Raw genomic sequence first — 27,048 nt, forward strand, 5'->3', positions numbered from 1 at the left:
TCTGTCTTTTAGCTGGAATGCAGATCTTTATTAAAATCACACAAGGAAGCTGGGAACTCCTTCCTTCCTTCCTTCCTTCCTTCCTTCCTTCCTTCCTTCCTTCCTTCCTTCCTTCCTCCCTCCCTCCCTCCCTCCCTCCCTCCCTCCCTCCCTTCCTTCCTTCCTTCCTTCCTTCCTCCCTTCCTTCATTTCTCCCTTCTTTCCTTCATCTCCCTTTTTCCCTTCCGTTTTTCCTTCTTCTTCACCCCTCCTCATTTAAAATAAATTGTCCTCTTGAGTATATTTTTATTCTAGGATCTTGTTACAGCTTTTATGTTTTATTATATATTCACCAAAATCTTTTCACATGCCACTTTCTACTCATTTAAACTTTTTGAATCAATGAGTTCTAAATTACAGGCTGTAGATAAAGGATCTTAGAATGTACAAAGTAGGGTTGGTCTGAGCTCTTGTCTGGGTTGGCCACTCTGTTAGTTGAAGGCAAGCATGTTACTATCCATGGGTTTCCATTCATCTTCTAGAAAGGGAAGGATTGGCTCAAGATGTTAGAGATCTGAGGTCTGCCTGTATTGATTCCAGTTTCTATGCTGGCAGGATTCAGAACTCTGTAGTGGTATTGTGTTCCCCAAAATATTGTGCACCCTAATAAACTTATCTGGGGTCAGAGAACAGAGCAGCCACTAGATATAGAGGCCAGAAAATGGTGGCACACATGCCTTTAATCCTAGCATTCCAGAGGCAGAGATCTGCCTGGATCTCTATGAGTTCAAGGCCACACTGGAAACAGCTAAGCATGGTAACAAGAGCCTTTAATCCCAGGAAGTGATGGCAGAAAGCAGAAAGGTATGTAAGACCTGAGGACCAGGAACTAGGCAGGTTAAGCTTTTAGGCTTTGAGCAACACAGTTCAGCTGAGATCCATTGGGATGAGGACTCAGAAGCTTCCAGTCTGCGGAAACAGGATCAGCTGAGGAACTGGCAAAGTGAGGCGGCTGTAGCTTGTTCTGCTTCTCTGATCTTCCAGCATTCATCCCAATACCTGGCTCCAGGTTTGATTTTATTAATAAGACCTTCTAACAATTCATGCTGCAGAAATCAGCTTGAAAATTAGTTCATTCTTCATTCAGCCCAATCATTTAATGTTTGCTATTGTCAGATACCAGGCTAAGATGATGAGGAAGAGAAGTAATTAAATGTTGTCTAATTTTGTCTTTTACTTCCCTGGGATGTTTTGAAATTAGGGGAAGTTGAAGGGACATTGTGTTTACTCTATCTGTTGCTTACTGACTGATACATGAATGAAAATGTTGATAGTTAGGCACAAGCCATCGCTCCTGAGTGACTAGTGAGATAGATCCTAACTGTAAAGTTACAAAGATAAAGGAAAACAGAAAGACTTTCCAAAGAGGTCTTGATATCCAGGTGTTGGGGACAGTAAGGGTTTTAAAAGTTAAACTATGGGATGGAAAATCCTATTTAACTGGAAGTCAAAGTAGATGCTCATGAAATGCTCTGGGGTGAAGGATGGTCTGAAGAGAGATCAAACCACCAATTATTTTCCCAGGCCTGACTTGTTCATCATGAAAGTATTCAAGATATGATCTTAACATTCTAAGAGAACCTCAGTGTAAGTGATGCAGTGACAGAACCATTACCACTCCATGTATTCAGGCAAGCAGTTAAGGGAAATATACAAGTTGAGCATTATAAAAGAAGAATAGAAATATCATGAAAATCAGTAAGATTTAACTGAATTCAAGAGAGACCTGGCTAGTAAGGGAGGCATGAGAACAGAGGTGTCAGGAAGAAAGTGGGGATGCAAGGATTTATTGACAAGAAGGGCCTGGGTAAGTGAAGACAAATAAGCTGAAAACAAGGTTTGGATGATTTATACTTCCCCCAGACTTATATGTTGAAGCCATAAACCTAGGAGATTGTATTTGACATGGTGGTTTGGGACAGTAATTAGTCTTGGATGAATGTGTGGTGCTGGAGGTGGGTTACTTCCTGTGCAATGGTCTTTCTATAGAAAAACACCCACTTTCTCTTGCCCATGAGGACTTGGTGAAGACTCAGCCTTCTGCAAGTTAGGAATAAAACCCTCATCCACAACCTAGACCTAGGACTTTCTGACCTCCAGAACCATGAGAGAAATCCCTTTTTTGTTTTTTAAACTGGTCAGTCTATTACATTTTGAATATCAACCTAAGATGACAAATGTACATTCATCCCATAGCTACTGGGAACTGGTTTTGGAAGAGTGATTTGGTGAAGGATAAGCTGTGAGATGCTATTACAGCAGGTTACCGTGATTGGAGAACACACAATGGTGGCAGGGCCCCGGGAGAAGGACCTAGAATCAGGTGATGATGATGGCTCACTGTCAGTCAAGACACAGAAGGAAGCACCAAGAAGACAAGAACAAGGGCAAGGCATGGGCAGAGCAAGGCCCCAAACCTGCTGGTGAAATTGATGGAGAGGTTTGGAGATGATGCAGAAAATTAAAGGTGGGACGCTTTATGAACTAGAGGCAAAGAAGTCTCAGGGCCATAACTGGAAGAGTCATAACCCAGGACACCATGACAGGACAGGAGAGCTGAAAGCAAGGTCCTAGGGTCAGACCACACTGTAACCAGGAGTTGCGTGACTCCAAACAAGAAACAGCAAACTATAATGTGAAAGAGACTTTGTAGACCTGGAAGAAAGAGGATAGAACTTTTTAAAGTTTCAAGCCAGTGAGAGATGTTGTCTCAACCAAACCAAACCAAAACCAAAAGCAACACAACAAAACAAAAAACTATAGTGGAGGTCAGGGGCTGAATAACACCTGATGTTGGCCTTTGGTCTCTGAACACATTCTAATACACACACACCCACATACATGTGCACACACACACACAAGTTAAACTGAAGTTCATAAAAGATAAAACAATAAATGTGATGACCAGGCTTCTTCCTTTTAAAATTCCTTTGATGGTGTGTGTGTGTGTGTGTGTGTGTGTGTGTGTGTGTGTGAGTATGTGTGTACGTGACCACAAAGGACAGAAAAGGGTGTCAGATGTCCTAGAGCTGCAATTTCAAGCTGGAAAATGAACTCAGATCCTCTGGAAGAGCAGCTGGTATTCTTTTGTTTGTTTGTTTGTTTTTGTTTCTTTTGAGACAGGGTTTCTCTGTGTAACCCTGGCTGTCCTGGAACTCACTCTATAGACCAGGCTGGCCTCAAACTCACAGAGATCCTCCTGCCTCTACCTCCCAAGTGTTGGGATTAAAGGTATTCGTCACCTCCTCCCATCCTACAGCTGGTATTCTTAACTGCTATCTCTCCAGTCCCACAGTAATTCTTAGGAGACTGACATGCATGAGATTACATTGTGAAAGAGGGAACCTTTCAAGAGATTCTTCAGCACAGTTACGGTTCTGGGGGAAGTGTGGTGATCATGGGACGACAGAGGTAAAAGAGGCAAAGCAACAGAGAAGCTGTGAATGCCAAGTCCAGAAGACAGGGCAGATCAACCAGCAACTCCAGGAAGAAATGTTAACATTAAAAAAATATGGGTCACCCCTACAGGCAAACCAAGTCCCAGTCTTCAGGTTGTAAAAGCCTCCTCTGTATCCAGAAGAATACACCTTTTTTTTTTTTCTTCAGAAATATCCAATTTATCTCTATGTGAGTAATTAAGCCAGGTTTGTTTTCATGTACCCAGGAAATCAATATTTTGCATTGTTTTGAAATTAAAGTTGGTTGCTTCATTATATCAAGTTTTTATTTTAACTCCACTGAGATTCCATTCATGTTTCTGCCTCTGTGGACTTTGTTCACAAATTACAAATCCCCCACTCTGTCATCGAAGGACTGACAAAGTGCTAACAGAGAAACCCTCCTGCCTGGGTGAAGCATCTCCAAAGGTCATTAGCTGATGTCCTGCGGATAAGCGTGATGAATGGGGGCTGAGCCTCACTTGAACCTCTCCTACCCTCCATAGTCTGCTCAGACAGAGATCCTGGAACACAGATTCCGGCTCCTCAGTCTCAGCAGTACAGGAGATTCAGTGCTCTTCCACTCTGTCAGTCCAGAGAGTGAGGAGGTTTGCAATGATTTATCCTGAGGAATCCCTCACCAATTCTAGTCACTGTGCATCTAATCCTAAACATGTTGCTGACCACAGCGCAGGTGAAGGAGCTTGAGCCAGAAGTCCAGATCACCAGCATGCAAGTTTAAAACAATTGTTCCATCTTATAAAATATTGAGGCAACATTTTTCTTTTACAAAATTTCATCCTAAAAAGGTCTTAAGAATTTTTCACACTGTTGCTGTAGGCACATCAATAAATAATTTTGGTATCTAGATATAAGTTCAACTCAAAATATAGTTAAGATCTTTTCTCCCAGCTGAGTATGATGGCGAGTATCTGTAATTCTAGCGCTGGGGATGGTGAGGCAAAAAAATTACTATGAGTTTGAGGTTAACATGTGCTAGATAGTGAATTCAAGTTCAGCTTGGGCTGCACGGTGAAATACTGAAGAAAACAAACAAACAAACAAACCAAAAAAAGAAAGATTATTTTTTCATATCCTGGTAAATACACACACACACACACACACACACACACACACACACACACACACACACACACTTTCTCTCTCCTCTCTCTCTCTCTCTTATATATACACATCTTGTGATAGAAACAAATAAGTTACAAATTAATTATGTATGCTAGTCTTTATGAAAAAAATGATAATTCTGGAAGATGTGCGGAATTGTGTCTTTCTGGAAAAAATCGAATTTTCCACAGGCTCAAAGACTAGGAGAAGTGACATGTTGTCAGTTGTATGCTCATTTAGATTTTATGTTCTGTTCATCTCCTTAGTCAAAATAATTTTACGAATGGGAAAAGAAAAGTCTAATGACTCAAGATGTAGGAATTTATGAAGCAATAAAAGTTCAAATTGGTAAGCAATATGGCTCTGCACCCTTTTATCTCATTAGGTAAAAGCATGGCCACTAAAGTGAGTCCTCCATTGCCGTAATTTCACTAAAAGCAAAACACAAGGAGAGCATACAAAATCTGCAACACTAACAAAGCTGATGCCAGATAGAGGAGACTTTCTGAAATTAAATGATTTTTTTTAACAAAATCAGCTCACTTTTTCCCTTCTTGTTTTGCTAAAGACAAACATTTCAGAGATAGTCATTCAAACCACTTGGGCTTTGCTGTGCTAGCGTCTCCTCTTTTGCCATCATCAAATATTATTCTGCCCTTTCTAGTTAATAGTATACTTTCCATCCTAGAGAAATGGGAAGGAAAAACAATATCACCTGAATTCCACTTCCCTTCACAGCAGAAGCTGAAGAGAGGCATCACACTTTTCCTTTTGTGCCTCTTGGTAAAACAGAGGATGAACGTTATCTTTTGACATCTTGTTTCCCGTCTTTTTAAAACAGTCATCCTGCATTAATTGTAAAAAGCAGTGGATTCATTGTGACATTTCCATTCTGTACCTAATACAGAGTGGTCATATTTACCTGCCTCTTAGCCACCTCCTCCTGCTCCTCTTTTCTCTTCTATAATCTCATGACTTCCTCCTTTAGCTTTGCATCCACAGTTTGCTCCCAAGATGCCATACTTGAGAGAAAGCATGCAACGTGTTTGTTAGGCTGGCTTATTTCACCATGCATGGAAACTTCCCCTCTTTGCACATGAAAGACTCTTCTGTGGTAGCTGAGTCTTTATACTAAGGGTTTGTGATAATATTATAAAAAATTGATTCTTTGATATTTTTACACATTCATTTAAGAAATTTAGTCCTTCTCATCTCCTGTTTCTCTAGTTCATCCCCTAGCCTTCTCTTTTACCACTTTCCCCCCTTTTTTAAGAGACAATGTCTCCTTATGTAGCGTTGACTGGCCTGCAACTCCCTATGTGGACCAGGATGGCCGAGGAACTCGGATATCCATCTGCCACCTCATTACACACAGCTCCCCAGCTTCTTATCTTATAGCACATTTTAGCTCATGAACACATTCCTCTTCACAAAGAGTCTCAGCATTTTAATCTGTCACTTACAAGTCTTCCATTATTTGTAGTTTTTAATCTCTTTGACTATGACTAAAATACCCTATTTAAAAAATTATATTTCTTGCATGTGGGAGGTATATATATGCAGCAGTGAATATGTGAAGGTCAGAGGACAACTAGGGGGAATCAGTTCTCTCCTTCCACTATTTGGGTGCCAGGGATTGAATTTGTGTCACCAGCCCATATTTTTCTACATATCTGTTAGTCTGTAATTCCTCGTTTTATGGCTTTTGTCATCGAAACTGAAGGTGGTCTTAGGAGACGACACTGTGGCACTAATTTGTATGAAGTCTCTTCTTAGATTGATGTTTGTGTCAGTTGAAACCTGTCTTTCCCTTCTTCAAGACTGTCATCATTTTAGTTCTAGAGTGCTTCATTTTCTTAATGGTTGCTTTATAAAGCAGAAATTACAATGTACTTCTGTGCTTTATGAGCAATGAGATAGGTGGGTCATTCTCTCTGAAAACTTCCTTTTGGTTTAATTTACCAATTTTCTATTATCAATAAGTGATAAATCCACAGTAAAACGTCCATTCATTACTTTCTCAACTCTTGAATGTCAGAATCTAGAAAAGGCATTATCATCTCAGATTTGACATGATCTGTATTTCCCAAATAGTTTTGACTGAAAACATTTGGCCACTATGTTGTTATCTTAATTCTATCATCATTACTATATATTGTTTTGGTGTCACATTAGATAGATGACTAAAAGTATTATGATTGAGTCTCTTATATATATCACCTTAAACACCATAGTGCTGTTACCAGATTATTTCATTACAAAGGTACATCATAATGATTTTCTGCATTAATCCATATGTTTCTATAGTTTAATATAATTCTTGCCTTAGATTTTCCATCATGTATGTTATATTATTTTGATCTAAACCAAGAATAACTTTCATGGTATTATGCCCATCATGAGCCCCTCAACAAGTTCCCCAGTATTTGCAAGGCTTTATTCTACCTAGAAAGCCATTTGTGGAAATTTATGCTAAAGTGATTTAGAAGATTAAAAAAAAATTAGCTAAGTTAGGAAGTTGACAGCTTTAGTTATTCTAACATACTGTTGTCTATTATTTTATGAGGTACTCGTTGTTCTACTGGTCAGAAAGGGAGAAAGGGGAGGGGAGGAAATTGAAAGGACATCATCGTGGGGAGCAGAGTGAGTGGGCCCATCTCTGCCTGTGACGCAGGCACAGGCGTAGGTGGAGAGATGTCCCAGCAGCAGCCTGTGAAGGGAGGGCTGCTTCTCCAGGGGACTTTGCAGCTTCTTTTTTTCTGTCTGAAATGGAAGCAGGAATCTGCTTTGTTCTTTAGGGGACTGGACACAGAATGGAGAAGTATTTAGCAGTGTGACTAGTCCCATATTTTCTGGTATTTTGCAGGCAGGCAGTTGAACACTGTTTTGCTCTGGGCCCTTAAACTTCCAAGGCTAACAAAGGACCATAATGTAAAGGTTCCAGAGGCAAGTATCCGGTGGTCACAGAATGTTAACATTTGACTCATTCTTCTACTAAGTCTGCACGCGCAAGAACAAGCTGAAGGAAATGTGTTCCATTAAATGACCATAATATGTAAATACACTTTGTATAGAAGCTAGCTTTGAATTTCCTTCTAAAAATTCATCAGTATGTACACATACACTTATTTCTTAGGGAATGCAATTAACTAATAATAAGATTTTTGAAAATTATATTCTAATAAAAACATCATACTATTAGAATTCACTTTTCCCCTCCTGGGTGCACCTGGGGAAGAATTATTCAGCAGATTCCCTCATGAATATATATAACCCAGCAGGAAATAGACAAATTTTCAAAACAAGATTGTTCCGCAAATGAAATCTAATTCATCAGTGATTGAACATCATATAGATTCAACCAGCTAGTGTAGTGGGAAGGGAAATGAGAAGACATAAACGTCTCCAAGAAGAAAAGCTTGATTCTATCACAACATTTGGAGCCTACTAGAGGATCAGAATAGACTTGGGCTTTAGCTGAAGTTAGTGCAAAGCTGTATATACATCCTGGTGCAACTCATCTCTGGGAAGACATCTACATCAATGGGAGAGCTTTACAGCTTCTGTATTTGCCGGGTCCCACCCAGACACTGCTCTAGAATGTGCCTGAGGTCCCAGGAGCTCATCTAAAATAGCTCCAAGATCCCTGCTTAACCCAGACATAGTTCCAAGTAGCAAGAGAGGAACAATAGCTGATCAAAACAGCCTGGACTCTTGGCTATGAGTTCTCCCTGGCCATGAGTGTTCCCTGTTGCTTTTAGAGGGTTCCTTCTTCGTTGTTCAGCCTTGAAAACAAAACAGCTGAAATCCTGTAACCTCACTCTTAGAAGCAGGCAATCGTCTCCTTTCATGAATCCGTCCCCCAACTCAGGCTGAGCTTTTGGCTCCTGGGGGTAGGGGGGTCTTGTGCATGCTTTCTGAAGAACTACTGTCAGTTGGCTTCAGGGCTGAGACCTATGGTTTGGTCCAGGGGATGGTCCTATGCACGTACTGATAAACTTGAGTGGACTTACTCAGTTTAAGAAGGAACATAAAGTCACTCAGCTGGTTTAAGAAGAAACTTGAAGTTATAAGAAAAGTGGTAAAGGAGTATGGGAGGAGAGAGAGGGAAGGAAGTAGGGCTGGATTTGATCAAAGCACATTACATGCATGCATGGAACTCTCAAATATGAAAAATTTAAAAATTCTCCTCAGGCTTCCAGAAACACTGGCCTTGCTCTGCCCGAGCACCCTCCATCTGCTTCTGTGTCTCCAATGCTTCACTACTTTTGAGTTCCCTGAGTTGAAAGTATCTCGTGGGCACGGACAGTAGCTTTTAACATCTCCATCTTCATTGCTCAGCATCGTGCTTTATATTTATGAGACAAATGTATGAATGGTAAGTAACAAGGAAGCAGGTAAGCACTGCAGGCCCACGGTCCCCACTCTATCTTTTGTTCTTTTCTTCTATGCTGTGCTTCACCCCCTGTCAGTTCCTGCTTGTTGGCTTGTTTGTTTTCTCTTAAACTCTGGAACAAAACTTTAGTTCAAACGAACTCCTTCTCCAGCCCTGCTCTCAATTCTGTCCCCTTCTCAATTCTTCCACAGGCAGAACTTTTCCAATCCAGTTCCATTAAATTTAATGAATGTCTTTCTCCATAACAACAGTGGACACACTTAATCATAACTGCATCAAGCCCTTGCTGCAACGTCTGTCTTCCAGTTTGTCTGCTAGTGTGTATGTTCTTTGAGAGAAGAACTACACTTGCAATTAATTCTTAGACTAATGTTATTTTAAGCCCTGAAAAAAATTGTTGACTTTCAAGGGCTTAGTTCTTTTTCTGAGTGAACTGTGAGTCACTGAGACCTTCCAGTAGCATAGGGAGCACTTTGCATAAGTGTGTTCATTAGACCTTCTCCAACTCTTACACCACAGAGGTTGCAATTCATTCCCAATGCCTTGCAATTCTTTTGCAGGTGAAGCACTTATTTGGAATTTATACTTCTCTTCCCCGCACCCCCATACTGAAACAAATTCAGTGAAATTCTTACTCTTTCAGAAACAAATCACATGTCTTTATTCAGTTTTCTCCACCACCATTAAACCAAAGGTTCAGTTTAACATCTGAATGTGAAAAGAAAAAAAAAACAGTAAGCACACTTGATAGAACTGGGTTTGAAATGAGAGGGCGGAGTGTGTCCTCCTCTACCCTTTGCATTCTGGTCTGTTCTCGCTCAGCTGCTGCCTCACAATTGACTTAGGAAATGTCTCTACCATGCACAGCTGCTAGGAACCGGCCCCACCCCTGTCTGGCTCGGTGTCCACTTTACTGCGTTGTTCTCCACTTCCAAAGTCTGTGGAACGGAAGGTTGTGGACACTGGAGTCTGTCGTCACATGTAAGCACAGCCTCCACACACACTGGAAGGTACTCCCCTGATGACTTGCCCACCGACCCCTCTGTCTATTTCCATCCCGTTGGTGGCCAGCATGGATCCCGTGACTTGACCATTCTGCCAGCACTTGCTCATAAGTACACTCCAGTTTCAACAATAAGCTTCTTGCTCTTCTTCCACTGTGATCACTTTGCTTGTCCTGGGCGGAGGAGTACAGCTTCTTTAAATGTATGCACTGAGACTATTTTATGTTGATATTAACACAGCAGCAATACATGCACATTGATTTATAACTTATACTGATTTGTTTTTGGTGGGAGAATTCGCAAAGTCTCTGTTTTTAACAGAGGAATGCAATGAGTTCATATTAGTAAAGAAAAAAAGTCAGGGAAAGAGGTCAGGGAAGAAAAGGGGAAGAAAGTGGAAGGGGAATACTAAGAGAAGAAAAACTCTGGAGAGAGTTCCTAATGGGTGGATGAAAGAGGACAAGAGGGTACCAAAGGCAGGGAGGTGAAAGGAAGACACGTGGAGATGACTTGGGCTATCATTATTCACACATCGGACTCTGTCCAAGAGCATGTGCAAGGTCTGCAGGGCACAACACAAAATTCACCTCTCAGCTACCTTTCCAGTTGTCTCTCAAAGGTAAAGGACCCACTGATGTGTCTCTGAGAGCCTATGCTTAGGAGCACACAGCCAAAGCAGAAACCCTGGAGCAACAGCAGCAATGTCCACTGAAGAGGTGGCATCCTATTGAGGGCTGAGGGCTGTTGGCTTCCTGACTGCATCAGAGGGGCATTGCACACCGGCTGGAGTCTCTTCCCATCCCCAGGACTCCCTTATGATTTCTCATTCTCAGTGGATTTTGATTCTTCTCCTTTCAACAAGAAAATGGAAAAAAATGAAAGAAAAGGCTTCCCTTCTCCCCATCTGTACATTCACAAAGCCACCAGGACAAGGATACACGGGCTCTGGCCTCCCTGCTGCTGACAGGGCTGAAGTGTCCGTGTCTGGTACCAAGGCAGCTTGATCACTGAATGTCTTCTCTGGCCTGCTCCAAGGTGAAAGCCTGTCAGTTTCCTTCTACGGGGCTCACCCCCAGCACCACAGAAATGTAATGCTCATGAAAAGTTGCCAAATTCTTCTTCAAAAATAGAAAAAAAAATTAAATGACACCAGCGTAAAGCTGTCTCAAAATGTGTTCCTCAATCAAAACAGCCCCGGTAAGCAATTGGTATTTATCCAAATTACATGGTCAATTGCTAAAATTCACTTATTGGATTAAATTGGTTTATAACATGTCAAATTTTCGGAGTGGTTTGAATGGAAAATATTTGAACTAATAAACTGTTTAACTAATTAGTGATGTATGTATATCAATATGATGTGGCTCCAGACAAGAAGATATGTTATTCATTAAGTAAAGATACAAAGCCATCATAATATTTTATTATTTTGATGAGTTATGTCATGTATCTACTATGTTCAATAAGAGAAAACAAACATAAATAAAGCTGTTAACTGCCTGAGAGATGAACAGACTTTCTATGCTTTGATGTTGTACAGAGAGATGTGGTCCTGAGATTTGTCCTATGGCTTTATCACATACATGTGTTTTCCTCCAGTCACTCTCCATTTGTTACAGATATAAACTCATTTTTCAGATGTCTCTGAGGAATAGCCAAGAAAGAAAGAAAGAAGAAAGGATGATCTGTTATTTTCACAATATTAAAGATGCCATTGCTCAGCAAGCAGGTAGACACACCTTCTCTTTCTGACTTGTTTGACTACGGGTTTGGTGAATGCTTTCAGTTCATGTGCGGGGGACATTGAACTGTTAAGTCAACAATCTGCCAGACACTGCCTGCTGAACCTTTCACCGGTAGTGGCCTCCTGAGTCTCTGGGTTTCTAGAGCTATTTCTGGAAAAAACTACAACAAAAATATTGTGATTGCTTTTTGTGTTAACAAAAAGTGGGCTCTATCCAAAGACACACTGGGAGGACATGGGCACACCATTGTCATTTGCATCCTTCCCTGGGTGAGTTCCTGCCTACTGGACTGCTACCAGACCCACAGGGAAGTGGGATATTCATTCTGTGTCTAGAGTTGTAGCCAGGCACAGACCAAAGCACCCAACTCCTCCTTGGGTGCTGCAGAGACTTGGAAGAGGGAGCATCTCCCAACTTCCTTGAACAATGGGCCCCAGAGCCAACCCCTATATTGCTTCAACTGCAGCTTCCAAGTGATGCTTTTTTCAGTGACTGTTCAGGGATCAGTGGGAAGAGAGGTCATCATTCAGCTGCTCATCCACACCTTCTAGTAAATTTGAGTTAAGATGATAACAATAAAAAGAAAATAACTTTCATGGGGTCCCATTTTCTGTCTTCTGGCTATATTGATCTCTTACTTCAGTTCACATTTTAAAGAAATCCTTTTAGGAAATAACAATGGAGCCATAGGCGAAGGGATTTGGGTTGGGTGAATGTGTTTACAGTTCCCATTTTTTTTAACAATAAAGGGTAATATTAGGACTTTCTGATAATAGGAAAATTAGGACACTAGTAATCTTCAAACCCTCTAGGAAGAGAGGGAGTGAAAAAGCAGATGATGTGGGAGAGTCTTCCCATCTCCCTTTGCTACCAATCAGCCCACGGACATCTATTTTGTCTATTGGTAATGGAGGATTGAGAAACCAGATCTATTTCCAATCTGGGCTTTCTGTTGCTATCTATATGCTTTAATCTTAGGTCAGAGTAAAGTATTTTTTTCTAGATGACTAAGAGTTGGCATTTCCCCTTAAACAGTACATTTATATTAAAGTTCATCTTGCAAACATCTCAGAGAAGGAGAAAAAGAGTATATAAAACAGAAAGCAAAGGAAACCAAAGAATTTAAACCAAGAGGATATAGATTAATTTTTTTTTCTCTTTTCTCTCACTTAAAAGTCACAGCTTATATTCTATGCCATTCTACAGACTTCAAATACATTCTACACTTGTGTGCAATTACCCTCCTTACCTGTTCAACACTGTTTCCAAATTCTCCTCTTGGTGTTGCTATAGTAAGATGAAGTGAGTTCTCCTTTTCCCCTCTCCCCTTCTACCAGATGATGTTAAAATAAGAAGGCCATCATCAAGCAACAATATATTGATGGTAGGCTTCCCAGACTCCAAACTATGAGAAGTTAACGTCTGCTGATTATAAATGTCTCACCCAGTGGGGTTTTATATTTTATTAACAAAATTTTTTTTATTCATTTTACATACCAAAGATCCCTTTCTTTCCTCTTCCTACCCCTCCAGCCTCCCCTTCCCAACCCAATCCCTATTACCTCCTACAAGAAGGTAAAGATTCCTATGGTGAGGTACATTTAGTAGAGGCAGGTCCAAGCCCCTCCCCCTGCTTCAAGGCTGTGCGAGGTGTCCCATCATAGAAGTGGGCTCCAAAAGTTGTTTTAACAGCACAAAATGGACTAGAATTTGTGTTCTATTGTTTTTGTGGATTTGTATCACACCCAACTGATGGGTAGATTTTGATGGGTAAGATGCAGATGGAACATACAATAGGACTTCTTCTGGTTTATTTTTCTATCGGAGTTTTACACACCACTAGGGAAATCATAACTAGCCTGGTTGAGAGAAGACAAAGCCTAGAAATGTTCCAAGGCGGCAAAGAAATAAATATCAAGTTGAAACCTCAATGGAATAGTTAAAATACTGTTTTCATCATATTATTATCACTTACATCAGCATAGTTTACAAAACCCGAGTTTATAAATGTATCAACATGACAGAAACACAAAGCATCATGCTTTGTGAAGGAAGCCATTAGGCTTTTTTTTTTTCTTTTAGAATTCCATTATAAGAAATTAACAGGAAAGGTAAGTGCTTTTTCTCTCAAAAGGCATTGTTGGGAGTTAAAGACAACATGGATGTTTAATAATAGTCTTTCGTAGCCAGATGGAAATGGAGGCCAGTAAAGCAGCTAGAAGAAACTGTGAAAACAGCTTATCCTGGGGTCTCTCTACCTGTGAAAATAATTAACATCCAACTAAATGAAAATTACCCCTGAGATCAAGACCTGCACTATTTAAGCTAATGTGCCAGAAAAGGGGAAAACAATCGAAGCAGTCACTGAGAAAGCTATTAGTGAAATGGGAGTCTAGCTAGAGCCCTTTTCTATAGAATAAATACATAGTACATTTCCAGAACTTATAAGACTTGGCTCTGTAAAGATTCAAATATACCATCAGTTATTACTACATGCCAGAATGTTACAAAGTATTCATTCATAGTTTTACCCAATACAAATTGTCTTCTTTTTACCAGCACTATCAATTAACAAATGTATATTCTTGAATGGAGGAACTACATATGGGTGAAGCAAAGAGTGTGGAGTGCGAAGTAAGAGCAGCAGGAACTAAGCCCCTGATGGCATGCTTTCAGCACTCTCCAGGCTTCCCAGTCACCATCCAATCCACCTTCTGCATATTCAATTTCTAAATTTTATTTTTATCCCAGAACTTTTATTCTTTGTGTTGGACTAATTTCTAATCCCACCTACCATATAGCTCTCTAAGAATGCCCTGAGACGACCCAGAAAGGAATCTGCAGTGTCCAGGGTACTACTGCTCAGCAGGGGACATCACTACCTTTGACTAATCAAAAAAGGGATGGGAGGGCTCCTCGAAGCTTCGATCTCTGACTGGCTCTGGATGATGGAACTGTAACATTCCACATCTCAGTGCAGTGTGTAGTGACTCAGCAGAAGGCACCATGAATGCTCCCCTTCTAAGTGTCCTCTTTCCCTTTGGCCATCATCTGGTGACTCTTATGGGTTGATTGCAATTGATGACCTGGAAGGAAGTAACTCCCACAATGTGTTCAACCCTGTCTAGACTCTTCCATGGATACCAGGCACAGCAGAAGAGCGAGTGTGAACTAGACTCCAAACAGTTTTCTTTCCTAGGTAGTTTTCTGTGTAGTTGAGTCATCTTATATTATTTGTAATTTCACGAGCTCACTGTTCATGGAAACAAAACAAAGAGAGAAATTCAGAAAAGAGAACTACCAACTACAAAGAGGAAAACAGGCCAGGGTCAGAACAAGAAACTGAATTAATAGGTTCAGATAACATAAATTCAGTGAAACCATGCAGAAAGACAGGTAACAAGGAGGGGGAAACTGATGTAATTATGGAATGAATTACATCATTTGACCCTAAATAGGAGACATGCAAAAAGACAATTACAAAAGGGATTTCACATAATGCTAAACATATGTACCTGTTTTAATACTCCTAGAGAACAGGTCACTGAAGTTTTAATAATGATATCTCTCTTCATTTATGAGAGACACAGTCTTGCTACCCTAGGATCATATCCCTCTGGTAGCTTATTAAAGTGCCAGCTCATGGTCCATACTGACTCCAAGAAAGAATGTTAATATGAATGATATAAGCAATTGAACTCTGAAAGCTCTATCTGGAAAAAAAAAAAAAAGGTCATTGCTCCACTCAGATTTATTGCTTGTTATGCAGTTAACTAGCTCAGTTCTGCTACAAACTCTCCTCTCACCATTTAAGTGGCAGAGCCAAAGAAACACTGAACAGGGAAAAGTGTCAGAAAGAACATACTGTTTTGAGTTATCCTTCACTTTAAATCAACTTCTAGTCTCTTCTATAGTCTGCCTTTTTGATGCATTTACCCCAAGAAGGAAGGAAGGAAGGCAGGAGGGAAGGAAGGAAGGAAAGAAGGAAGGAAGGAAGGAAGGAAGGAAGGAAGGAAGGAAGGAAGGAAGGAAGGAAGGAAGGAAGGAAAAGGGAAAGGAAGGAAGGAAGAAGGAAAGAAATAAAGAGGGAGGGAGGGAAGGAAAGAAGGAAAGAAAGAAAGAGGGAGGGAGGGAAGGAAGGAAGGAAAGAAGGAAAGGAAGAAAGATGAAAAGAAAAAAGAACCAACATCTACTATAGCATCTCCGATGCTGCTATGCTTTCTCTGAGTTTGCTTTGTCTGCCTTAAAAGGCTTGATTCATTCTGGAAATGAAGGCACAAGACACATGCTCTAGTACAGGGTTTAAACTTTTGGTTGGCATGTCTATTTCAGCCACTGCCTATGATGGGGCAAACAGCATAATTAAATGATGAAAGATTTTTACTAAATATTGGCCTCAATGGCAGGCGAAACAAATGACACTTCCTGTTCAACTAAGATATTTGTGACCTTGGGAATAAATTACAGTAAAATTGAACAGAAAAGGGATCTGTGCACTTTTGTGTACGTGTTAGTAGGCTGTTGTAGAGAACATCTGGTCAGCTCTACTGGGGTCTCTGAGGTCTGATTGACAGCAACATGGAGATGGGAAAGTGGGTGGAGACAAGGAGAACGGAAGACACATGCGCAGTGTCAGGATAGGATATCATACTTAATTTTACTGAAATGAAAAAGAAAAAAAATGTGACTACTCTGAAGTCTGTCAAATGATTTCTGAGAGGCACTTTTCTAGGACTGAATTCTGGCCATAATGAATGGAGACTAGCAGTGTAGACATCAGAGACCAGAGCTTAACAGTTTAAGAAGAAAGCAAACTGAACAGCGTTCCAGGTCCCCCCTTCTCCTTATAAAGTGGAGGGCTGGACTAGAAGATCTTCAGTGAAATCTGTTCATCATCAGAGTAAATATACAAGTAACAGCAGAATGAAGGAAAGAGAAAACACAAAAAACAGGTAGAAGAGAAATTAGCCTATTGCCTTTAGCACACTATTTTGAATTTAATAATGATAGGACATAGCACAGTTATAAGTTTATTTTGTATTATCATGTTAGAAAAAAAACAATCGTCATGTACAAATATCAGACAGATATGATTGGATACGTTCTTGATGCCCTTGTCCTGTTTTCACTTCAACCCCCACATAGGACACTAATCTATTTCTGCTCATTTCTCATAGTCAGCGCCCCACCCCCACCCCAGCCCCAGCGTTCTTCTCACAGAACACATTTTGCACTCTACTCCAATCACATTCAACACCTATGGTTTCAGTTCAGTGCCTCTTTAATATGAGGGGCACTGCAAAGGATGAAAATCGAAGAACAAGAAGGAAAGATGTGTGGCAGAACCTCAGAGGCTGAGAGAACAAAGAAAAGCAGAGGATGCCTACAGATCCCAGAGGCCGTCTGGGGGTTTAGAAAAATCCCCTCACATTGCTCAAGGGTACACCGCTTAGGCTGATGAGTGAGGGGGATGGGAAGGAGAAAGAAGGAGGGATGCACATATTCACTGAAAATCCGTTCTGAGAGGTTTCTCCCATCCCATCCCAAATCCCAAGTAATTCTTTGAGGGTATCAATATGGCAGGTCACTTACTCCTGCCTTCTCTGTCACTGCCATGTCCCATCCCCTCTTTCATCACATGCAATTAGTGGAGGAATGACAAGCCCATGTGTTGTGTGTTATAAATCCCAGAAAAACTGCTCTTCAGTAATAAAACCTCCCCCAGTTGACTAGGCTGCCGACCTCCCTACCAGGTCACATTTTACTACTCTTGGCTCCCAGTGTCATTTTCATTCTAAGCGTCATGTATCTTACACAAGGCTTCAAATCAAATCTCCACCTACCCCTGCTTTCCCCACACCACGTTCTCCATGGTGCTTCCTACTTTACAAATATTTCCATGCCGTAGCTCATGACAGTGGACAGGATTCTCTTGTAACGGTTGTACACAGCCTGTTTTGCTTCATTTCTCTCAGAAAAACGAAAGTGAGCTAATAAGATCCATTCTGTTTGGAAGCTACTTGGTCCTGTGCAAATGGCTTCTCCCACCCCTGTTTGAGGATGAGGGATTGTGGGGGGAAAGGCTGTCACAGAGCTCTATATACCCTCCAGATGCATGCGTGCCTGGCTCAGTCTCTTTCCCTCACTTCCCCAGGTGATGTTATCGTTTTTGTCCCTTGGATGTAAGTGCTACATTTATAAAATGAGGCAGTCCTGATTGAGAAGAGCACTCTATCACCCCAGTCAAAATGTGTGTGTGTGTGTGTGTGTGTGTGTGTGTGTGTGTATGCAAGAAAAGCATAAACAGATACTTCACAGGACAGGAGACATGGCCAGCGAATCAATGAGGAGACACTCAGTCTCATTAGTAATCAGATTAGTAATCAGACAAACACAAAGGAAGGTCAGAGGCCTTTCAATTGCACTCCAGAGACTAGAGCAAAGGAATGTCTCAGTGGTAAGTCAGGAGAAGGAAAAGCACAGGAAGGACCTCTTTACCGGAGACATGACCACAAAAGTTCCCCCTTGTACAAAATGATTTGTCCTATAAAGGTAAATGCTTCTTCCTAGATTTAATTTAATTTAATACCGGCGTTTATAACAGAAAGTCTTTACAGTTCAAGTTAGTGGGGGAATGAGCATGTGAACTCCCCCATATTTAGAGAGATTTAAGGATGCAACAATAAACACTCACAGAGGAGGTAATAGATGTTCTGCAGTTTTAAATGTTAATAGCTAATTGTTTTTACAGATGTGTCACTTTATTTTTTCTGCATCTCTCTCTCTCTCTCTCTTCCTCTCCCCCTCTCCCTCCCTCCCTCCTTCCCTCTCTCTCTCTCTCTCTCTGGTGTGTGTGTGTGTGTGTGTGTGTGTGTGTGTGTGTGTGTGTGTGTGTGTGCTCCTTCACAATAGGTGTATAAGTACAGGCAGGAAAGTGTCAAGGTCAGAAGACAGCCTTAGATGTTGGTTCCCTACCTTTCATTTGTTTTAGAGGAAGCCTCTTGTAGATCACCACTCTGTACACCAGGCTAGCTGGCCTGTGAGCTGTGGAGGTCCTCCTGCCTCTACTTCTGATCACTGTGAGAACGTTAAGGATTACAGACATGCTATTAGAACTTGAACACTGTTTCTGGAGATCTGACAAGTGCTTCATCCCCTGGGCTGTCTCCCTGGCTCCATTTGATCATTTAAAAAGTGAAACAGTATTAGACACATGTGATATGTTGAAACTGTTTTTCAATTTGTTTTTACAGGATTTGTGTTTGTTTGCTTGCTTGAGGCAGGGTTTCTTTGTATAGCCCTGGCTGTCCTGGAACTTTCTCTGTAGACCATGTTGGCCTTAAACTCACAGAGATCAACCTGCTTCTGCCTCCTGAGAGCTGGGATTAAAGGCTTGCACTACCACAACCCAACATGTTTGTTTGTTTGTTTTTAAGTGTCTCATGTAGCTCAGGCTGTAGTCAAAGCTGCCCTTGACTCCTGCTCTTCCTGTCTTTACCTCCAGAGTATGAATTTGCAGGCTTCTACTACCATTCTCAGAATAAAGCTGATAATCTTTGTTTGAGTTTTTTATTTTATTTTTATTTTTTGAGATATAGAACTAGAGAACTTAGGAGTTTATTGACTAACTAATTGTGACTCAGAGCTAAATATTAATTATTTTAAAATGATGTAAGACAAGAAGGTTTGGACACATGAGAGGTTGGTTTCTGCAATAAGCATTGCATTAACCGGCATGGACGAATATTTCACCTCTCTGAGTTCCTGTCTTCTCTTAAAAAATGAGGATAATTATGCCCATATTCTGATATTATTTGAATGATTAAAAGACATGATTTACCTACAGTGTGATATATTGGTTTCTGACTCCTTTCCTCTCTAATTGGCCTCCTTGTGATGGGCCACAGACAGAAAGACAGCACCTTTCTCAGGATGCTGTCCTGTGTCTCTGCATGACTAAGCATAGGCATCCTTCAAGTCATGTTGAGATGAGTGATTCTGTCTTGTTATTTATTCTTGACATCCTTCACCATTCCACAGACTGACTCCCTCTGCTCACAGTCCTCCTTAGCCCTCCTGGCTGTCTTCAACTGTTGTCATGCATGCCTTCCTCTATGGCTCTGCTCACCACTGCTTTGCCTCTTCTTTACCAGTGGGAGACTGATCATCCTCTCATTTTCTGGATGAGACAGGTCTGTGGTAGGAGAGAGGAGCTATTTCCTTTTTATTATTCAAAACATTTCCTTTTAGTCAAGTAAAAGCCTGCTGTGGGATGGTCTGTATGTCAAATTGTTCTGATTGGTCAATAAATAAAACACTGATTGGCCAGTGACCAGGCAGGAAGTAGGTGGCCAGGCAGGAAGTAGGTGGGACAAGGAGAGAAGAGAATTCTGGGAAGCAGAAGGCTGAGGCAGAGAGACACTGCAGCCACCACCCGGACAAGCAGCATGTGAAGACGCCAGTAAGCCACCAGCCACGTGGCAAGGTATAGATTTATGGAAATGGATTAATTTAAGCTACAAGAACAGTTAGCAAGAAGCCTGCCATGGCCAAACAGTTTGTAAGCAATATAAGTCTCTGTGTTTATTTGGTTGGGTCTGAGCAGCTGTGGGACTGGTGGGTGACAGAGATTTGTCTTAACTGGGCAAGGCAGGAAATCTCTAGCTACAAAAGCCAGGTGACATTCTTTCCATTTGACACTAGATTATCGGTCACTTCTTCAATCCCATTGTCTCCCATCTACTTTTAGAATGCTGTGGCTCTGGAGATATCTGTCAGCGCGTGTGAGTCCACTAACCACTAGCTTCTCACTCCTGCAGTGCTCAAAGCTAGCATTTCCTGAGACTCCGTAACTCCATCTGTCTTCACTCCCACTTGTTTTCAGTGCCCAGCCCTATTTCACAGGATTGTCCTATTAATAAATCAGAATTATTCCCTCCTTGGGGGCTGTAGAGATGGCTCTGTAGATAAAGTGATTGTTGTGCAAATATGAGGATCCAATATCAGATCTCCAGCACCTATGCAAAAAGCTGGGCATAGTAAAGACACCTATGATTGCAACACTGGGAGGATTGTGGTATCCTGAGGGCTCCCTAGCTAACCACCCTAGTTAACCAGAAAGATATAGGTTCAATGAGAGCACCTGACTCAAAGAAAGTAAGTGTGTATAGGGGGGAATAGAAGAAGACATTGAACATTGACTGATGGCCTATACATTTACATAGGCAGTACATGGGCACTTATACCCACACTTAAATGCTTATATATAATCTACCCTTACACACACACACACACACACACACACACACACACACACACAGAGAGAGAGAGAGAGAGAGAGAGAGAGAGAGAGAGAGAGAGAGAGAGAGAATTATTCCTTCCTTGAAGTGTTGATCTTTTATCATCTCTTCTGACTACCGCTTGTACTCTAGTTCTCTATTTTTGTTTATAATATAGTGACATCTTAATTGAAGAAAGACCCTATTGGAACTACTGACTGTATTTTCATATTTCCATTCCTGTCATAGTCTGTACTCCAGTATATTGCTTTTCTTATTGGTGAGCTCCCACCATCTGTTCCTTTCCACTATACAGAATCATCCACATTGTGCAGTGTACCGCTCCAGATGTTAGAGTGTAAACCCAATTCAGCCTATCACTGCCCAGTCAACTAACCACAAAACCTGAAACCAGGACCAAGACAAGAGCCCAACCCCAACCAGGTCCTCTATAGTTATCTCATTCTAGACTTAAACCTCCACTGATCTATCAAATGTCCCCTGTTATCACAGCATCTCTCGTCTCCCTCACTGTATGTTAATAAAAGATGTCAAGACAGAAATCTCTGCTCATTCCTCTTTGCAGCATATCGACTTCTCACCAATTGACCCCAATCTTTTCTCTTGGCTCTGCAGAAGGCACCATCTCTTAACTGCATTTAACTACCTCACTCATCGACTCCAGCTTCTAGGTCTTTAATCCTCATTTTCTTGCCTGCAAATTTAATTAATAATCTTATTAATGGGAGAAATAATTCTTTCCAAACAAGCAGAGCTTCTTAGTAGAAACTCCAGGCAGGAAGAATTTCTTTCTGATTAACAGGTAGATGTCATAGCTGAGGAGGCCTTCTGGGCAGATGGCCAAACCCATGATGATGTAAGACTTACAACAAATTCCCTGTAATGCGGACCATGTCATTACTTAGATAAAAATCTATAATCACTTTACTGAATATCTACATTAATCTTTTTTGACAAAATGGGAAAAATCCATATACCATAATTATCAGATTTTTATTTGTTTTCATTCTATCTGTAACATTATCACTATCCTTTTAAATCACTCCTTACTTCTAGGTCTTAAAAAATGGGAGAACATGAGGAAAATGGGTACATATGTGTTTTCTACATCAAATAGCTATCAGTTTCTCTCTCTCTCTCTCTCTCTCTCTCTCTCTCTCTCTCTCTCTCTCTCTCTCTCTCTCTCTCAACTTAGATTCATGCCTGAAAAAGAGAAAGAAAAAAACACTCAAAAAAGAATCAAGAACATGTGTTTTCAAAGTATTCCAAAGTGCATACTGTCCTTGAACATAAGATTGGTCATGTTCTTTCTTAGTCTTCTGAGACAGGCATGGTTTTGTGGATACTCTTACCATGGATGAGATACAAAGGCTGTCTGGGTACATAAAACAGAAGGATCTTATAGGAGGATGAAGTTGGGTGGAAGGAATCCAGTGTTAGACTTTTTTGTCCCTGGATAATGTTCCACTATGGAACATGGTCGTTATATGTCTCCCAGCTGCCATTCTCCTAGGCTGTATCCAACCAAAGTTCTTCTAGAGTCAGAATGCTACTGGGTGGGAAAGTGTTTCTCTTGTTCTATTTCACCCTCTGGGAATGAAAGTGCTTCATCTAGAAATGCTCCCATGTCTCTGTTCCTAAATAGATCCACGTCATCACTTGGTCTTTTACTGTGTGTTATGCCTCTGCAGATCTGAGTGACTTACAAAGAATGCATCATTCTATGTAGAGTATGAATATAACAGAACACAGGGAGTGCAGTTACTATGGGAAACCATATGTTTTAATGGAAGTGAATTAAAAAACCAGACCAAACTCCAAATCTCAATTTTATCTACTATGTGTTCAGTTATAAGAAATCTATGAAGAAACAAACATGTGTCCTTCAATACATAAGTGTATGCTTAAAACAGGAGTGTATATTCTCAAATTCAACAAGACCAACAAAAGCATTAGATTATGAAGCTATTGAAGGAAGGAAGACTGTCTTATAGATCTTTGATATTCTTTATGATATCTAATTCATGATCTACTCATAAATGCCTTCCAAATCAAGCCCTTACTTTGTATTTTATCAGCATACATTTCAATACTGCTTCCAACTTCTGACTTGACTCCTGTAAGTTTCTCAGCCTCCCTGCTCCACATGCCCTGCATCCATATATTCCTGTAATTTTGACATACATCATATATTTTGCTATATTAACAGCTGTGATGCTTGTATTCCCATTTTACAGACGACACAAATGAGTCCAAAGAGAACCATGTGACTTGTCTGCTGTGAGTGTAGCTAAGGTGGAGTATGGGGAAAGCATCTCTGCCTTGAAATTCTCTGGCCAGTTCTCTTTCATTTCCAACACTTTGGCTGTTATTTTCCATTTTATGCAACAATAATCTATGCACAGTAAGAGGAAATAGGCTGATAATTGGAGCTTATTTGGGTGAATATGAAGATTCGTGTGATCTCATGGGATGGAGCTTATATTCTTTGATCTTTTACTTAGCTGAGTTGAATCTTGAAATACCAGCAGTGTAATCTTGAATCTTTATTTTAGCTTTCTTATCTGGCCTTGCTGGTCAGTAATAAAAGAATAACCTATCTACTTTTCTCAAGTTGTGAGAATTAACAGAGGAACCATAGGAAACATGTACTGTTTTGCCAAATAGGTGCCTAATAAATGATTGGTGAGACATAATAAACAATTTGTACTATTTTACTATTTGTACAATATAAGGAAATGTGTTCTTACATATTGAGGGTGTAAGTCATTTGGAAGATTTCCCAACACCATGTATGTAATGGAAGATGGTCAATATTAAGCTTCGCCTCCCCACTCCTTTAGGTCCCCCACCTCCTGCTGAGCTTGAGATCTATCTTACCAAGAGTTCCCTGACCACCTATCCACCATCGATTTCTGACTGCCTTTTGGATCTCAGGATCTTCTTTTTTGAACGTCTATTTCTGTATCAGTACCCAGATTCTGACATCTGCAGACAGTTTCCAGGCTTCTCAGTAGCCTGGTGAATGTAACCTTTCTGCATTATCGATCTTTTCTCTCTGTTTTTCTACCCCATTTCAGGTAGAAACCAACTGAGGGTCAGGCTAGTCCTATAATGTCTACATTCCCTTCCCCCTCCAATACCCTCCCCACACCTGAGTCCTGGAACTTGCCAGAGAGCTGGGGACTATTTCCAGTTTTGCTTATACCAACATATGAATTTTAGACCAAGCTTCCCTTTGCCTCCTATGGACAGGTGGCTTCTACTATTTCATAAATATATGAAACAGTTTGAATGTAGTCTATTGTCCAGTGTCTTCTCTAGTCCTTATGAATATGCACATTCTCTTATTTTGTAGCCTTTATTGTAAAATACTTAGTGTTTTATTGAAGAAGCTTATAGGCCATCTGAATCTTGGTTCCATTTTCATGTTGGATTCTCTTTATATCATGTGATACAACTTCAGCTTGCAACACTATCCTGCCTTGAAAGTTTTCCTGAATTTTATTCTTAATATTTTAAAGGAACTCTTCAAAAATATTTTAGGAGATAATATAAAGCAAAACACATCACCAACCTGCAAATAGACTTTTGGTCAACAAAATATTAGCCTGGCTACTGTTAAAAAGCTTGATCAGAATGTACTGTATCATATGGGTAAAAATTAAAATAATTGAAGAATCACTATGATAATGTAAAGATTTTAGGTTCCATTAGTAAAAGAGACCAAATCCTACTCAAGTATCCCAAAATATGGTTCTATTGGTCTCTTTATTTTAATTCTGGAGAAAAAAATTATTGCAAGCTTGGTGTCAGCCAGAAATTAAAGAAACTAAACAGGAAGCTAGAGACAGTTAATGGTGGAGCATAAAAAGAGTCAGGCCAAGTTATAATGTCTATTAGATTACAGATATATCCAGTCACTCCAGAGACAGCCTCTGGAATAGTTAGGCATCACAAAGAGACAAATTACAGGAAAGAACCTGAATGGTGAGGACAGTCCCACAGGGAGATGGGCTATGCTCAACCTATGGAGTTCTCCAACATTGGAAGCACCACAAAAAAAAAAAAAAAATAGCAAAATGGCTGGCTGTCACATCTGATGAAGACAGAGCATGTCTGAGCAGGGCTTCCTGATCTCTAGTTCCCTGCAGTCCTTAGGGGTCACAACTAGAGTGAGAATCTGAACCTATAAGCAACTCCCGGCCTGGGACAAAGATTCCTAAAGTCAGGGGTTAGAAAACTGGGTGAAAACCTGAAGCAAAGCAACACATTTTGAAGGGTGAAAAAAAAAAGAGCAAAGAAATGAATGGAAAAAAAAAAGTTCTCTGGTGCACTGTTTGTGGTCACCCTAGTGAGTATGGAAAAGCCAGCCAAGCAGGAGTGAAAGCAAGTGATAAAGATGCTTGGCCAAAAAACAAAACAAATAAAAGAAAAGAGCACTGAAATGATGTCTCCGCACCACAGAGGCTGGCGAGAAAATGGCCTGCCCCGGGGTGATTCTTCCCTGGCAGTGAAGGTGAGTCACTGTCAAGGAGTGATGTGATAAATGAAAGGACAAAGGGACAAGAGGAGAACTAAAAATGCCAGACATCACAGAGAAAAGGGATGAGTTCTGAAAGAATGAGAGAACAGACTTTGGCCCTCTGACACAAAAATGTCTTTTATCTTTCAGAGTGGGCATGCTAAAATTGAGTACAGCGGGGAGACTGTTTGCTATTACACTTAATAGCAGGATCAACAAGGGTCCTGAGAACAAGCGGCTGGGAGTGTATTTCCCAAGGGAAAGAAGCATAGATTTCAGGAAGCTTCCAAGACCCCGAATCTTGAAATCTCCTGTACACACATACATAGAACATGAGTTTGGAAAATGCTTGCTATGATGTGCTTGGAAAGGAACCTCCACATGGAACCTTCTGACTGCTGTGGAGATAGGGTCCCTTCAGAGAGATAGTGGGATAATAAAGAGAGAAAGACCACATACCCCGTGTTGTGTAGGTTTTTTAAAAATGCATGTATCCTGCAAGGTTCATGTGTACAGTTCTGCACTGAACTTCAAAATATGACTGCCAGTAGCAATAGCTCACCTCTTCTGAGACCTGATGTAACCCCAAAATTTCTTGAGAGGGATGCACTGTTATTTCCGTAAAATCTCCTCAGTGGCTAAATGCAAAATAGAAAGCGCCATGGCCAGTCCTTAGGAAACTGAGGCTTGGGGAGAGTCTAACAACACTGAGGTCTGAGAGCTGGACATAATTAGGGCTGAAGAGTTATCATCAGACTGCTAAACTCAGAACTTGTCCTTTTCTGTCTGAAGAGTGAACCATGAACACATTCCAGCAATTGAGAAGATACATTTCCTACCATGGGAAGACCGTCTGTGGACTTTCAATGAAGGATAACCCGCCAAAGGGCATGGCAAAGGTTTCTGCAAGCTCTAAACATTGATATTCACAATAGTAGCACTTCCCTTGGCTTAGCCTGCCATTATGTATATCATTTCCAGTAAATCAGTTCAGATATATTTGCAGGTTCAAAGGAAAAAATACTTATTACAGAATGTAAAATTATACACCTCCCTTAGGTTGGGAAAAACACATAGTCTACCAATGTAACCCAGGACAATACACTTGGCCTTGTTTCAGCCACCGGTCGTGATTGCAACATGTTGTTTATAACGGTGCTAGAGAGACCAGGACATCCATTCATACCCCTTTGCTGCTAGCTGACATTGTTGATCAATTATGGGGTCTTTTCAAGCCCTGTCTTACTATTTGATAATGGTTGATTACACAGACCTATACTATGTCCCAGATGTCTTTTGATTCTACAAGGAAGGATCCCTAATGTTGGCTGCTACCAAGCCATAAAAGTCTGAAGGATATGGAATTTATCCTGAAAACCACAGAGGACACACTGAGAAGATTTAGGCTGGAGGCTGATGGAGCAGCAGTGGTGATTTCAGGACATTAATCTCGTCACAGGATGCAGGATGAACGGTAC

The 27,048-nt window shown here is 40.7% G+C and overlaps 1 protein-coding gene across 3 annotated transcripts in view; it reads right to left on the bottom strand.

Moving 5' to 3' along the window:
• The window catches only part of Chrm2 (cholinergic receptor muscarinic 2), a 131,391-nt gene that overhangs the window by 37,193 nt on the left and 67,150 nt on the right, over positions 1 to 27,048 (bottom strand). The window contains exon 3 of one of the 3 annotated variants that reach the window (XM_076566519.1): positions 18,722 to 18,823. The exons of the other annotated variants lie outside the window; for them this stretch is intronic. The gene's annotated coding sequence lies outside the window, so the exon portion shown is untranslated. The remainder of the gene's footprint in view (positions 1 to 18,721; positions 18,824 to 27,048) is intronic. 3 annotated transcript variants of the gene reach the window in all.

The sequence above is a fragment of the Peromyscus maniculatus genome, chromosome 3, assembly GCF_049852395.1.
Source record: "Peromyscus maniculatus bairdii isolate BWxNUB_F1_BW_parent chromosome 3, HU_Pman_BW_mat_3.1, whole genome shotgun sequence".
Classification (NCBI taxonomy): Eukaryota; Metazoa; Chordata; class Mammalia; order Rodentia; family Cricetidae; genus Peromyscus; species Peromyscus maniculatus.